General features: G+C 41.2%; 1 long non-coding RNA gene and 1 pseudogene across 1 annotated transcript in view; one reads left to right on the top strand and one right to left on the bottom strand.

Annotated features, from left to right (window-relative positions):
* LOC141279562 (uncharacterized) overlaps positions 1-12627 on the bottom strand; it is a 54332-nt gene that overhangs the window by 29197 nt on the left and 12508 nt on the right. The window lies entirely within an intron of this gene.
* Positions 2394-3968, top strand: LOC101329417 (stress-induced-phosphoprotein 1 pseudogene; annotated as a pseudogene).

Genomic DNA, 12627 nt, shown 5'->3' with positions numbered 1-12627 from the left:
AAAGTAGGCATAGAGGGAACTTTCCTCAACATAATAAAGGCCATATATGACAAACCCACAGCCAACATCGTCCTCAATGGTGAAAAACTGAAATCATTTCCACTAAGATCAGGAACAAGACAAGGTTGCCCACTCTCAACACTCGTATTGAACATAGTTTTGGTAGTTTTAGCCACAGCAATCAGAGAAGAAAAGGAAATAAAAGGAATCCAAATCGGAAAAGAAGAAGTAAAGCTGTCACTATTTGCAGATGACATGATAGTATACAGAGAATCCTAAAGATGCTACCAGAAAACTGCTAGAGCTAATCAATGAATTTGGTAAAGTAGCAGGATACAAAATTAATGCACAGAAATCTCTGGCATTCCTATACACTAATGATGAAATATCTGAAAGTGAAATCAAGGAAACACTCCCATTTACCACTGCAACAAAAAGAATAAAATATCTAGGAATAAACCTATATAAGGAGACAAAAGACCTGTATGCAGAAAATTATCAGACACTGATGAAAGAAATTAAAGATGATACAAATAGATGGAGAGATATACCATGTTCTTGGATTGGAAGAATCAACATTGTGAAAATGACTCTACTACCCAAAGCAATCTACAGATTCAATGCAATCCCTATCAAACTACCACTGGCATTTTTCACAGAACTAAAACAAAAAAATTTCACAATTTGTATGGAAACACAAAAGACCCCGAATAGCCAAAGCAGTCTTGAGAAAGAAAAATGGAGCTGGAGGAATCAGGTTCCCTGACTTCAGACTCTACTACAAAGCTACAGTAATCAGGACAGTATGGTACTGGCACTAAAACAGAAAGATAGATCAATGGAACAGGATAGAAAGCCCAGAGATAAACCCATGCACATATGGTCACCTTATCTTTGATAAAGGAGGCAGGAATGTGCAGGAGAAAGGACAGCCTCTTCAATAAGTGGTGCTGGGAAAACTGGACAGGTACATGTAAAAGTATGAGATTAGATCACCCCCTAACATCATACACAAAAATAAGCTCAAAATGGATTAAAGACCTAAATATAAGGCCAGAAACTATCAAACTCTTAGAGGAAAACATAGGCAGGACACTCTATGACATAAACCACAGCAAGATCCTTTCTGACCCATCTCCCAGAGAAATGGAAATAAAAACAAAAGTAAACAAATGGGACCTAATGAAACTTCAAAGGTTTTGCACAGCAAAGGAAACCATAAACAAGACAAAAAGACAACCCTCAAAATGGGAGAAAATATTTGCAAATGAAGCAACTGACAAAGGATTAATCTCCAAAATTTACAAGCAGCTCATGCAGCTCCATAACAAAAAAAACAAACAACCCAATCCAAAAATGGGCAGAAGACCTAAGTAGACATTTCTCCAAAGAAGATATACAGACTGCCAACAAACACATGAAAGAATGCTCAAATTCATTCATCATTAGAGAAATGCAAATCAGAACTACAATGAGATATCATCTCACACCAGTCAGAATGGCCATCATCAAAAAATCTAGAAACAATAAATGCTGGAGAGGGTGTGGAGAAAAGGGAACACTCTTGCACTGTTGGTGGGAATGTAAATTGATACAGCCACTGTGGAGAACAGTATGGAGGTTCCTTAAAAAACTACAAATAGAACTACCATATGACCCAGCAATATACCCTGAGAAAACCATAATTCAAAAAGAGTCATGTACCAAAATGTTCATTGCAGCTCTATTTACAATAGCCCGGAGATGGAAACAACCTAAGTGTCCATCATCAGATGAATAGATAAAGAAGATGTGGCACATATATACCATGGACTATTACTCAGCCATAAAAAGAAATGAAATTGAGCTATTTGTAATGAGGTGGATAGACCTAGAGTCTGTCATACAGAGTGAAGTAAGTCAGAAAGAAAAAGACAAATACCGTATGCTAACACGTATGTATGGAATTTAAGAAAAAAAAAATGTCATGAAGAACCTAGGGGTAAGACAGGAATAAAGACACAGACCTACTAGAGAATGTACTTGAGGATATGGGGAGGGGGAAGGGTAAGCTGTGACAAAGTGAGAGTGAGGCATGGACATATATACACTACCAAATGTAAGGTAGATAGCTAGTGGGAAGCAGCCGCATAGCGCAGGGAGATCAGCTCAGTGCTTTGTGACCTCCTGGAGGGATGGGATAGGGAGGGTGGGAGGGAGGGAGAAGTAAGAGGGAAGAGATGTGGGGACATATGTATATGTATAACTGATTCACTTTGTTATAAAGCAGAAACTAACACACCATTGTAAAGCAATTATACTCCAATAAAGATGTAAAAAGAAAAAAAAAAACAACTTCTAGTCTGCGAACCGGGAGCAGATCAAGTCTATTGAATGGTGTTTGCCGCCAGGCTATGGAGCAGGCAAATGAGCTAAAATGAAGGGCAATAAGGCCCTGAGTGCTGGCAGCATGGATGGTGGATTACAGTGCCGCTCTGAGGCAGTGAAGTCAGACCCCCAGGCCCATGTGCTCTCCAGCAATTGCTCAGCATCCTACACCAAGAACAGAGACCGCCAGAAGGCTTATGAGGATGGTTGCAAAACCATTGACTTAAAACCTGACTGGGGCAAAGGCTATTTCCAAAAAGCAGCAGCTCTTGAGTTCTTAAACTTATTTAAATCCGCCACTCGAACCTATGACAAGGTTTTAAAACATGAAGCAAACGATCCTCAGCTCAAAGAGGGTTTACAGAATATCGAGCCTCAGTCAGCAGAGATGAAATTCAAGAATGCTTTCAACATGTCCGATCTGCACCAGAAGTTGGAGAGTGATCCCAGGTCAAGGACACTGCTCATGGATCCTACCTACCAGGAACTGATAGAACAATGTCAAACAGGCCGTCTGACCTGGGCAAAAACTGCAACATCCCCAGATCGTGACTACCCTCAGTGTCTCCTTCGAGGCTATCTGGGCAGTACGGATGAGGAGGAAGAAGTTGAGACACCTCCACCACCACCTTCTCCCTAAAAGGAGACCAAGTCAGAGCCAATGGAAGAAGATATTCCAGGGAATAATAAGCAGGCACTGAAAGAAAAAGTTGGGGAAGGATGCCTGTAAGCAAAAAGACTTTGACACAGCCTTGAAGCAGTATGACAGAAGCAACGGCCAGGACCCCACCAACATGACTCGCATGACCAATCAAGCAGCCATGTATTTCACAAAGGGCGACGAGAGTGAATGACAGGAGCTTTGTGAGAAGGCCATTGAAGAGAGGCTAGACAAGAAGACTATCCTCGACAGATTGCCAAAGCTTATGTCAAATTGACAGAGCCTATTTCAAAGAAGGAAAGTACAAGGATGCCATCCATTTCTACAAATCTCTGGCAGAGCACTGAACCCCAGATGTGCTCAAGAAATGCCAACAGGCAGAGAAAATCCTGAAGGAGCAAGAGTGGCTAGACCACATAAACCCTGGCCTGGCTTTGGAAATATCCCCAGGCCAGGAAGCACTATACAGAAGGCATCAAACAGGAACCCAAGAGATACCAAATTGTACAGCAGTCGAGCTACCTGCTTCATCAAAGTCCTGGAGTTTCAGCTGCCACTCAAGGACTGTGAGGAGTGTATCCAGCTAGAACTGACCCTCACCAAGGGTTATACACGGAAAGCAGCTGCCCTGAGAAGCAATGAAGGACCATACAAAATCCATGGATGTCTGCCAGAAGGCACTAGACCTGGACTCCATTGTAAGGAGGTAGCAGATGTTCACCATGGCTACATGATGGTCCTGTACAACCAACATGACAGCCCTGAAGATGTGAAGCGATGGGCCATGGCCAAGGTGCAGCAGATGAGTGACCTGGCCATGTGGCTCATCCTGCAACAGATGCAGAAGGACCCCCAAGCACTCAGCGGACACATGAAGAATCCTGTAATAGTGCAGAAGATCCAGAAGCTGCTGGATGTGGGTCTGATTGCAATTCAGTGATGACTTGCTCATCATAACCCTTCCCTTCACCCTCATGTGGAAAAAGGAGCGGGAACTGTGGCAAGCAGCATAGAGCAGAAGAGAGAGAAGGGGAAAAGGCGAACATCTTCTCTATATGTTTATACAGACCTATGTGGAAGATACAGAGACTTATACTGGAGTCATTTGTGCGGCCTCTGGGCCCTCCTAGCACACACACGGTCTCTCCTGCTGCCCCAGAGTTTCATGTGTCCCACCCCTGGCGCTCAAGTCACTGTCCCAGCTGCTCTCGCATAGTTGGTGATTTGGGGGCCGGGAGTAGGCATGTATGTGGAGGGGAGGGTATTCTTCCCAAACTCAGGCCCCAAGTGTCTTCACACTATTAGCTCCATGACCCCTTCACCAACAACACAAGCCAGTCCAGCATGGTCACATGTTTTAAAAAAAAAAGAAAAGAAAAAGTAGTTCTGTTTATTGTTAGTACTGACCAGACAAGAGAAAGACAAAGAAAATATATCTTTGTTCAAGCTTAGTTCTTTTAGAGGAATAGGAAACTAGAAGTCAATTCAGATCCTCTTATCATAGCTTAATTAATGAGAATAAGTGACAGTGCATTATTATCAAGGTGTCTTTGAAAAAAAAAGCAATTTATTAATAAAAGCAGCTTAAAACTTCACAACTATTTTTAAAGTTGACCTAAGAGCTCAGTATCTGAAGTGCTTTCGCGGTCTACTGATGTAATATTTGGCACTGAGCAGACTGAATGTTTTACTCAACGTTTTGGGATTAAAATACAGAAACGTTGTTCCCATGTTCCCAAGTATGTAAACCTATTTATCTTGATTTATTTTTATAAAAGAACAAGGCCTCAGAAATACAGATACATGTTCTCTTCCCCAAAACAAAATGAACTGTATCCTTTGAAGCTGAAAAATAAAAATTTCAGAAGATTTTTGAATAATTTAGAAAGTTCTAAACCTTGAGACATAATATTCCAATTATGAAATCGTTACTGCACAGCAAGTAATTTTGGCCCAAATCTGTTCTCTTGAAATCTGAAGTCAACAGGAGTTCTGTGCAGGAGAAAAATCACGTGCAACCAGTACAGGGCCACTCCTAACCTTAAAGCTTTTCAGTTCATGAAATATTTATGCATCCTAAATAGGATTTAAAAGTCATCACAGGCATCTACCTGCAGGCAAACTATTCAGTGTTTTCTGCTTTCTCCACATACCAGCTGCCTAGGGTCCTACCCACTCCAGTTGAGTATTTCATACTATTCTCTACGCAACTCTATTCCACCACATCTGAATATCTGAATGCAAGAGATCATAGCTCCCAAGATATTTGGTGCAGAAAGGTCCCTAGAAGTCCTATGTATAATCACTGTGAGGTCTTCAGTTTCTTTTATACAGACAAAAGTCACTTCTCATCATTGATGACATTTCCCTCCTCATTCTGTCCAGGTAGGAGCTGCTACAATGTCTTTCTTTGTTCCTATCAGTTATGTATTATCAACATTCATTTACCCCTGTAGCATTTTGTATTAATTCACTATTCTTACCCGGAAAATAAAAATTTTATTTAAGTTTTTTCTAATTAGTCCAGTAGAATTCCTTCCTTTCCCATAATAACCCTCTTAACGATGAATTTTTATTTCTTATTAGTTGTTATAATACTGGCTTACTTGAAGGAGTTGTAGCCTTTCCTTGTATTGAATAAATATAACACATATTCAATGAATGCCTACTATTTTCACTGTGATATCACCAGAAATTCTGTGGTGTAAAAGATGGATAAATTTCCTACCCTAATGGAGCTTACAGCCTAATGGTGAAGAGAGACATTAAACCGATCATCACACAAGTAATTAATTACAATGCTAGCAAGCATAAGAAAAAACAATGCTACAAATGTACACATAAAGGGACTGGTAATCTGGCAGGAATTGTAGGCTAGCAAAAATGATGCTCAGGGCTTCCCTGGTGGCGCAGTCGTTGAGATTCCGCCTGCTGATGCAGGCGACATGGGTTCGTGCCCCGGTCCGGGAAGATCCCACGTGCCGCGGAGCAGCTAGGCCCGTGAGCCATGGCCATTGAGCCTGCACGTCCGGAGCCTGTGCTCCGCAACGGGAGAGGCCACAACAGTGAGAGGCCCGCGTACCGCAAAAAAAAAAAGATGCTCAGCCTGAGATCTGATAATGATTAGGAGTTAACAGAGACAAACGGAAGAAGTGTGTTACTAGAGTGAAAAGGATTTTGGCCTAGTTAGGAACTCACAGAATGTCACTGTGTCTGGAACTCAGAGCATAAAGGGGAGAAAGCTGCGAAAGAAAGCTGGAGCCAGATCCTGCTGAGTCTAGTAGGCTCTGAATTTTATTCAAGTTGCATTTGAAGTATTTTTAAGCAAGGGATTGCCATGATCAGCTTTGTACTTTAAAAGGATCACTCCTGGAAAATGAAACAAAGTAACCATATGACTTAGATGGCTGGTGGTGGTGGTGGTGGGGGGTGCCGAGAACAAAAGTGGATGACGGAGGACTATTAGGGGCCTTTTATAGATGCCTAGGAGAGAAATGATGGATTTCTTGGATGATTGTGTTGGTATTGAAGAGGAAAAATACCTTAAACGTAAAGCTAATGAGATGTGGTTTTTTAACCACAGCAACTGAATGGCTTGGATAGGTTTAAGGTATATGATTTCATTGGGACATGTTTGAATATGGGCTAGAATATGAGTTCCAGGATGATAGCTTTTTTGGCTTTTTTGTTCACTGTTGCAACCTGTGCCTCCAGAGACATTCAAGTTGAGATGTTGAATAGGCAGCGAGATTATATGGAATTGCAGCTCAGAAGAGAGATTTGGGTTGGTATTAAAAATGTGGGAGTCAGGACTTCCCTGGTGGTCCAGTGGTTAAGAATCTGCCTTCCAATGCAGGGGACAAAGGTTCGATCCCTGGTCAGGGAACTAAGATCCTACATGCTGAGGAGCAACTAAGGCCTGCAACTAAGACCCAACACAGCCAAATAAATAAATAAATAAATATTTTTTAATGTGGGAGTCTATTGTATATTAATGCATATATGAGGAATCTAGAAAAATGGTACAGGTGAGCCAGTTTGCAAGGCAGAAATAGAGACACAGACGTAGAGAACAAGCGTACGGACACCAAGGGGGGAAAGCAGGGTGGTGGTGGTGGGATGAATTGGGAGATTGGGATTGACATGTATACACCAATATGTATAAAGTAGATAGCTAATAAAAAAATAAAATAAATAAACTTTGTACCTGTTTTTAGAAAAAGAAATGTGCGAGTCAGCAGGATGTAGAATGTAGGTCCTCTCAGAAGCCAGGACAATACTGAGCTCCTCTAGGGGAAGGCTGAAGAGTGGGAAAGTCAAGATCAAGCACTGGTGACCAGCTCGCCTTCTAACAGCTCTCTGCAGCACCATGTGGTTGCCAAAGCATTTAATCATTCTCATCATGATCTCTGTGAGACCCAGTCCTTGTGCTGAAGATGTTCAGGCCCCGGTATCTCCCATTACAGCATTCAATTTAGACCTGTTTCACAGGAATACTAAGCCCTTCATCTCTCTCTCTCTCCACTCCTTCTTTCAAGAGCAGTGGATGGAAGGAAATTTAGGAAAATGGGTTACAGTATAAAATGGAACATAATGCTGAATTGTTGATGGAAGATACAGACTTTTTAAAAATTAATTAATTTATTTTAATTTTTTCGGATGCATTGGGTCTTCGTTGCTACGTGCAGTCTTTCTCTAGTTGCAGTGAGCGGGGGGCTACTCTTCATTGTGGTGCGCGGGCTTCTCATTGTGGTGGCTTCTCGTTTCGGAGCACAGGCTCTAAGTGCGCGGGCTTCAGTAGTTGTGGCACGTGGGCTCAGTAGTTGTGGCTCACGGGCTGTAGAGCGCAGGCTCAGTAGTTGTGGTGCATGGGCTTAGTTGCCCCGCGGCACGTGGGATCTTCCCAGACCAGGGCCCGAACCTGTGTGCCCTGCATTGGCAGGTGGATTCTTAACCACTGTGCCACCAGGGAAGTCTGGAAGATACAGATTTAATGCTTGACCCTTTCTAGCTATCAGGGCCCAAGTCAGGGTGGTAGGGTACGTTTTTTAGCCAGGAAGTCATTTCTATGCTCTTTATAACTCAGCATACATTTCACACTTAATTTTTCCTTAATACAATACTGGTTAATAAAATGAGATCTCTTCATAGTATGACAGTTGTTAAAAAGGCAAAACTTCTAAAAACCAAACTGGTTAGAACCGGTTTAGAACCAGATTCATTTTTAGAAGTACCTATCTTATACAACAATGAATTCAAAAGTGTAATTTGTTTATTCTATCTATGTGCTTATCAGAATGTAAACTGCACTAGATAACCAGTACAAACTGTCACCGAAATGGAGAAACCAGAAGTCACTGAGAGTTATGTTAAAAGGCAAAAACAACCACCAAACACTCTGCTCTGTGTCCAGAATAATTAAACATTATTTCTTTTGTAAGCAAGTTGAAATGATTTCTTTTCAAAAGACAGAGTTTAAAGATGCAGTCTGCATAAGATGCTCTTCTCAGTACATGGCCCCCAAAGAATCTCTAGTTAATGAAGTTCATTGAATAAATATGGCTATCATCGTAACTGATATCATTAGTTGAAGAGAGTTTAAATTTTTTCTTAATACTATTAATATACGCATTACATGACCTTAAAAAAACCTGTTAGTCTAATGAAAGTGTTGTTAGGCTGGTGACACACAAACAGGCCATTCTATACAATGGGAATAATGATGCTTGCCTCAAAAGATTGTTGTGAGAATTAACTGAATTAATGTTTGGAAAGCATTCAGAGCGGCCTCTGACACATAGCAAGCCAAATTAGTGTTGGCTACTATTGCTGCTGTGACTACTTACAGATATAGCTTCTGTTTATCTGCATTAGAGAGATCCTCAGGGTGGGGATTACAGCTATGTTGGAATTACAGTGATTATTATGGTAGTCCCCGCTTATCCTTGGGGAATAAATTCTTTTTTGCATTTTTTTTTTTTTTTTTTTGGCTGCGTTGGGTCTTTGTTGCTGTGCGCGGGCTTTCTCTAGTTGCGGCGAGCGGGGGCTACTCTTCATTGTGGTGTGTGGGCTTCTCACTGCTGTGGCTTCTCTTGTTGTGAAGCACGGGCTCTAGGGCACATGAGCTTCAATAGTTGTGGTGTGCAGGCTCAGCAGTTGTGGCTTGTGGGTTCTAGAGCTCAGGCTCAGTAGTGGTGGCTCATGGGCCCAGTTGCTCCACAGCATGTGAGATCTTCCCAGACCAGGGATTGAACCCGTGTCCCCTGCATTGGCAGGCAGATTCTTAACCACTGCGCCACCAGGGAAGTCCCAGGAGATAAATTCTAAGACCCCCAGCAGATGTCTGAAACTGCAGATAGTACTGAACTCTATACATACTATGTTTTTTCCTATACACACATACTTATGATAAAGTTTAAGTTATAAACCAGATACAGTAAGAGATTAACAATAGTTAATAAGATAGAACAATTATTACCATACTGTAATAAAAGTTATGTGAATGTGATCTCTCTCTTTCAAAATATCTTATTGTCCAAATTTAATACCTGTTCCATCTTAACTAAGCATGTAACGTGCACTGTGGCTGTAACATGTGTGGTTTGAGGTACACCAGGAAAACTACCATGAATTTCTTTTTCCCTTTCCACAAAATCACAAATAAAAGGTCTTTGCAACCTCAGCACATGATTTTTTTTCTTAAGTTGAAACTTTCACCTTCTCACTTAAAGGAAGCACTTTATGACTCCTCTTTGGCATATCCAAGTTGCCAGCATCACTACTCTTGCACTTTGGGGGCATTATTAAGTAAAATAAAGGTTACTTGAACACAAGCACTAAAATATCATGACAGGCCATCTGGTAACCAAGATGATGCTAAGTGACTAATGGGCAGGACATGCTGGACAAAGGGATGATTCATGTCCCATGCAGGATGGGGCAGGTTGGTGAGAGAGAACGGCATGCAATTTAAAACTTATGAACTGTTTACTTCTGGAATTTTCCATTTAATATTTTTGGACTGTGGTTGACTGTGGGTAGCTGAAATTGTAGAAAGCAAAACTGTGGCTAAGCGGGGACGACTGTATTTTTAAAAATATGTTACATTGGGTACTAAGCGGGAATTCTGTACATAAATCAAATATTTCTAAGGCACTAGAAGAGCCACTATTCAAAAAACTTCTTTAAGCACATAATTGCTTTTTCAGGACTACCCCTAAGAAAGTAAATTTCCCTTCTGCCACCACATTCCCCTAGCAGCTGTGCCAGTTTGCCTGTGTCAGCCTATTTGAGAACTGGTTCCAGCCTGTGTTGGAAGGGAGTTTGTGGCAAGAGTTGACATGGCCAATAACCTTGGCTGATATATGTCTCAGCTGTGAAAATCATTGATTGACGTTTTCCATTATCAGTCATTCTTACCTTTCCTGCAATGGTCAAATGCCAGTTGTCTGTCTCCTGGCCCACCCTTCATTTTTCCCTAGGCCTACTCAAAGTTTGTCCTCATGACCCTCAGCCAATGTTTGTCCTGGCTCCTCTCAACGCTTCCTGGAATATCAGAACAGGCTGATCACTGGAGTCTGTCTCTGGACCGTTCTGACCCCCTCTCAAATCTACAGTCTTTACTTAGGCCCTTTGACAGTTTTTCTGGTTCTGCCGTCCTGTAGGCCTGTCTGTTGCTGGCTGCACCTTAGTATAAAAGATGATTGAGGAAATTGCTGTGGACCCACAGGTTTCTATATCTTTGAAGACAATTATGAGTCCTCCTGAATTCTTTTCTTGCCTTCTGCTCTGTATCCTCCTCCCCCTGCCTGAGCGTTTCGTAAGAAATGGAAGGAATGATGAGCATGCTAGTAGGTAGATGGGTATAAATCATTGTGGCCCATTTCAAAACTGTTTTCTCTCCTTCCCTCCTTCCCTACAATACAACCTGCAGCAAAAACGCTGGGTTAGCTTCCTTCTGGTCTCCCATGATGGAGCTGGGAGGGGCCCAAGCCTATACAGAGTTGATTGACCAAGGTTTTTCATCTTGGTTCTTCAGAAGAAATCAAGAAGAAAATCCAGCCTTTGTGGCAAGGTCCCCCAGCATGCCCACCAATGGAAACACCTAGGAGCACAGCACATGAACCCTGTTTCCTGCCTCACTGTAAACACAAACCAGGACAAGTTAGAGCCACAGACCTACTTCCAATAAGAGCTCTACTCAGTTCAAGGAGATGGTCCAAACTTAAGGATTATTGGTGCTTGTGAATTCACACAGGCCTATGGCTGTTGAGCCAAGTCTCAAGAAGCAAGTGGAGGTCTTTCCTATTCTTCCATTGCCCGTTAGCTTCCAGCATTGCTAGAGCCCACTCAACTAGAGAGGACTTACCAGTAATTTTCTAAAGTGAGCCAACCATTGGAACAACATTCAGCAATAAATAGGAATGAATTCCTGACACACATAACATGGATGAACCTCAAAATAATCATGCCTAGTGGAAGCCAGACAAGACAAGAGCACAAACTTACTATGTGATTCCACTTACATAAAATTCCAGATAATGCAAACTAATCTATAGTGACAGGAAATAGATCAGTGGTATCAAGAGGATGGGGAGGGAGCCCACAAGAAGGAAAGGGAGAAAAGGATCACAACGTGGCAGGAGGAAACTTTTGGGGGTGATGGATATATTCATTATCCTGACTTTAGTGCTGGTTTCATGAGTATACACATGTGTCAAAACTTACAAAACTGCCCGTTTAAAATATGTTCTATTTATTGTAGGTTAATTATATCTCAATAAAGAAGTGTAATTTAAGAAGTGTACATCCACCTCCAACTATTAATATGGTAAATTATATTACTGAATTTCCTAAAGTTAAACCAACCCTGCATTCATGGAAGTATATCTCATGTGGTCATGATGTATTAGTTTCTTAATGTGGTATTGGATTCTGTTTGCCAATATGTTTTTGCATTCTCAATCTTTTTATTTTGTCTTTTATTTCTTTAGGTAGTTATTTATTGCCAATATTGGAAAATCCCATTATCTGAATTCCATATTATCTAAATCTATCATTTGTTGTGTTTGCAGACTTTCAAACAAGAGTTTGTTAATTTTTCACTGGGAATTTTTATTTGTTTTAATCTAATATGTTGGAATTCTCAAGGCCTCATGGAGGAGATGCTGTCTCTAGGATTTGTATTTGTATATGGCAGGTACTAGGAATACTTCCAGTCTGGAACTATTTTATTTTTCAGTTTGGGATTTTCCTGTTTGTCAGTAGTATAAATTCAATGAATAGTATAAATTTAAACCCCCAAATCACAAAGGGATAAGGTTAAAAATTCTCAGAAGGGATGATATTGTTGTTTTATTATTATTGTTTTTTATCCAGTGCTGCAGCCCAGATAAATTTCCTATTACCTGCCCTTTGCTGGCTGTCAGATTTGTCTTCTTACACATTATTTCATTGGTGTCACAGCCCCTTCAAAAGGGTCCTGACTTTATATTCGCATCTCAGGCTCTGTTCCCCTGTTTCGCATGGAAACAAAGCTTACCCCTTCATTTCTTTAGCAATTTTAAGCCCCAAAGCTTTAGATTCCAGGTATTAGCATG

This window comes from Tursiops truncatus, chromosome 9 (assembly GCF_011762595.2).
Source record: "Tursiops truncatus isolate mTurTru1 chromosome 9, mTurTru1.mat.Y, whole genome shotgun sequence".
NCBI lineage: Eukaryota > Metazoa > Chordata > Mammalia > Artiodactyla > Delphinidae > Tursiops > Tursiops truncatus.
The sequence above is the reverse complement of the archived record's forward strand: the minus strand, read 5'-3'. Positions and strand labels throughout refer to the sequence as shown.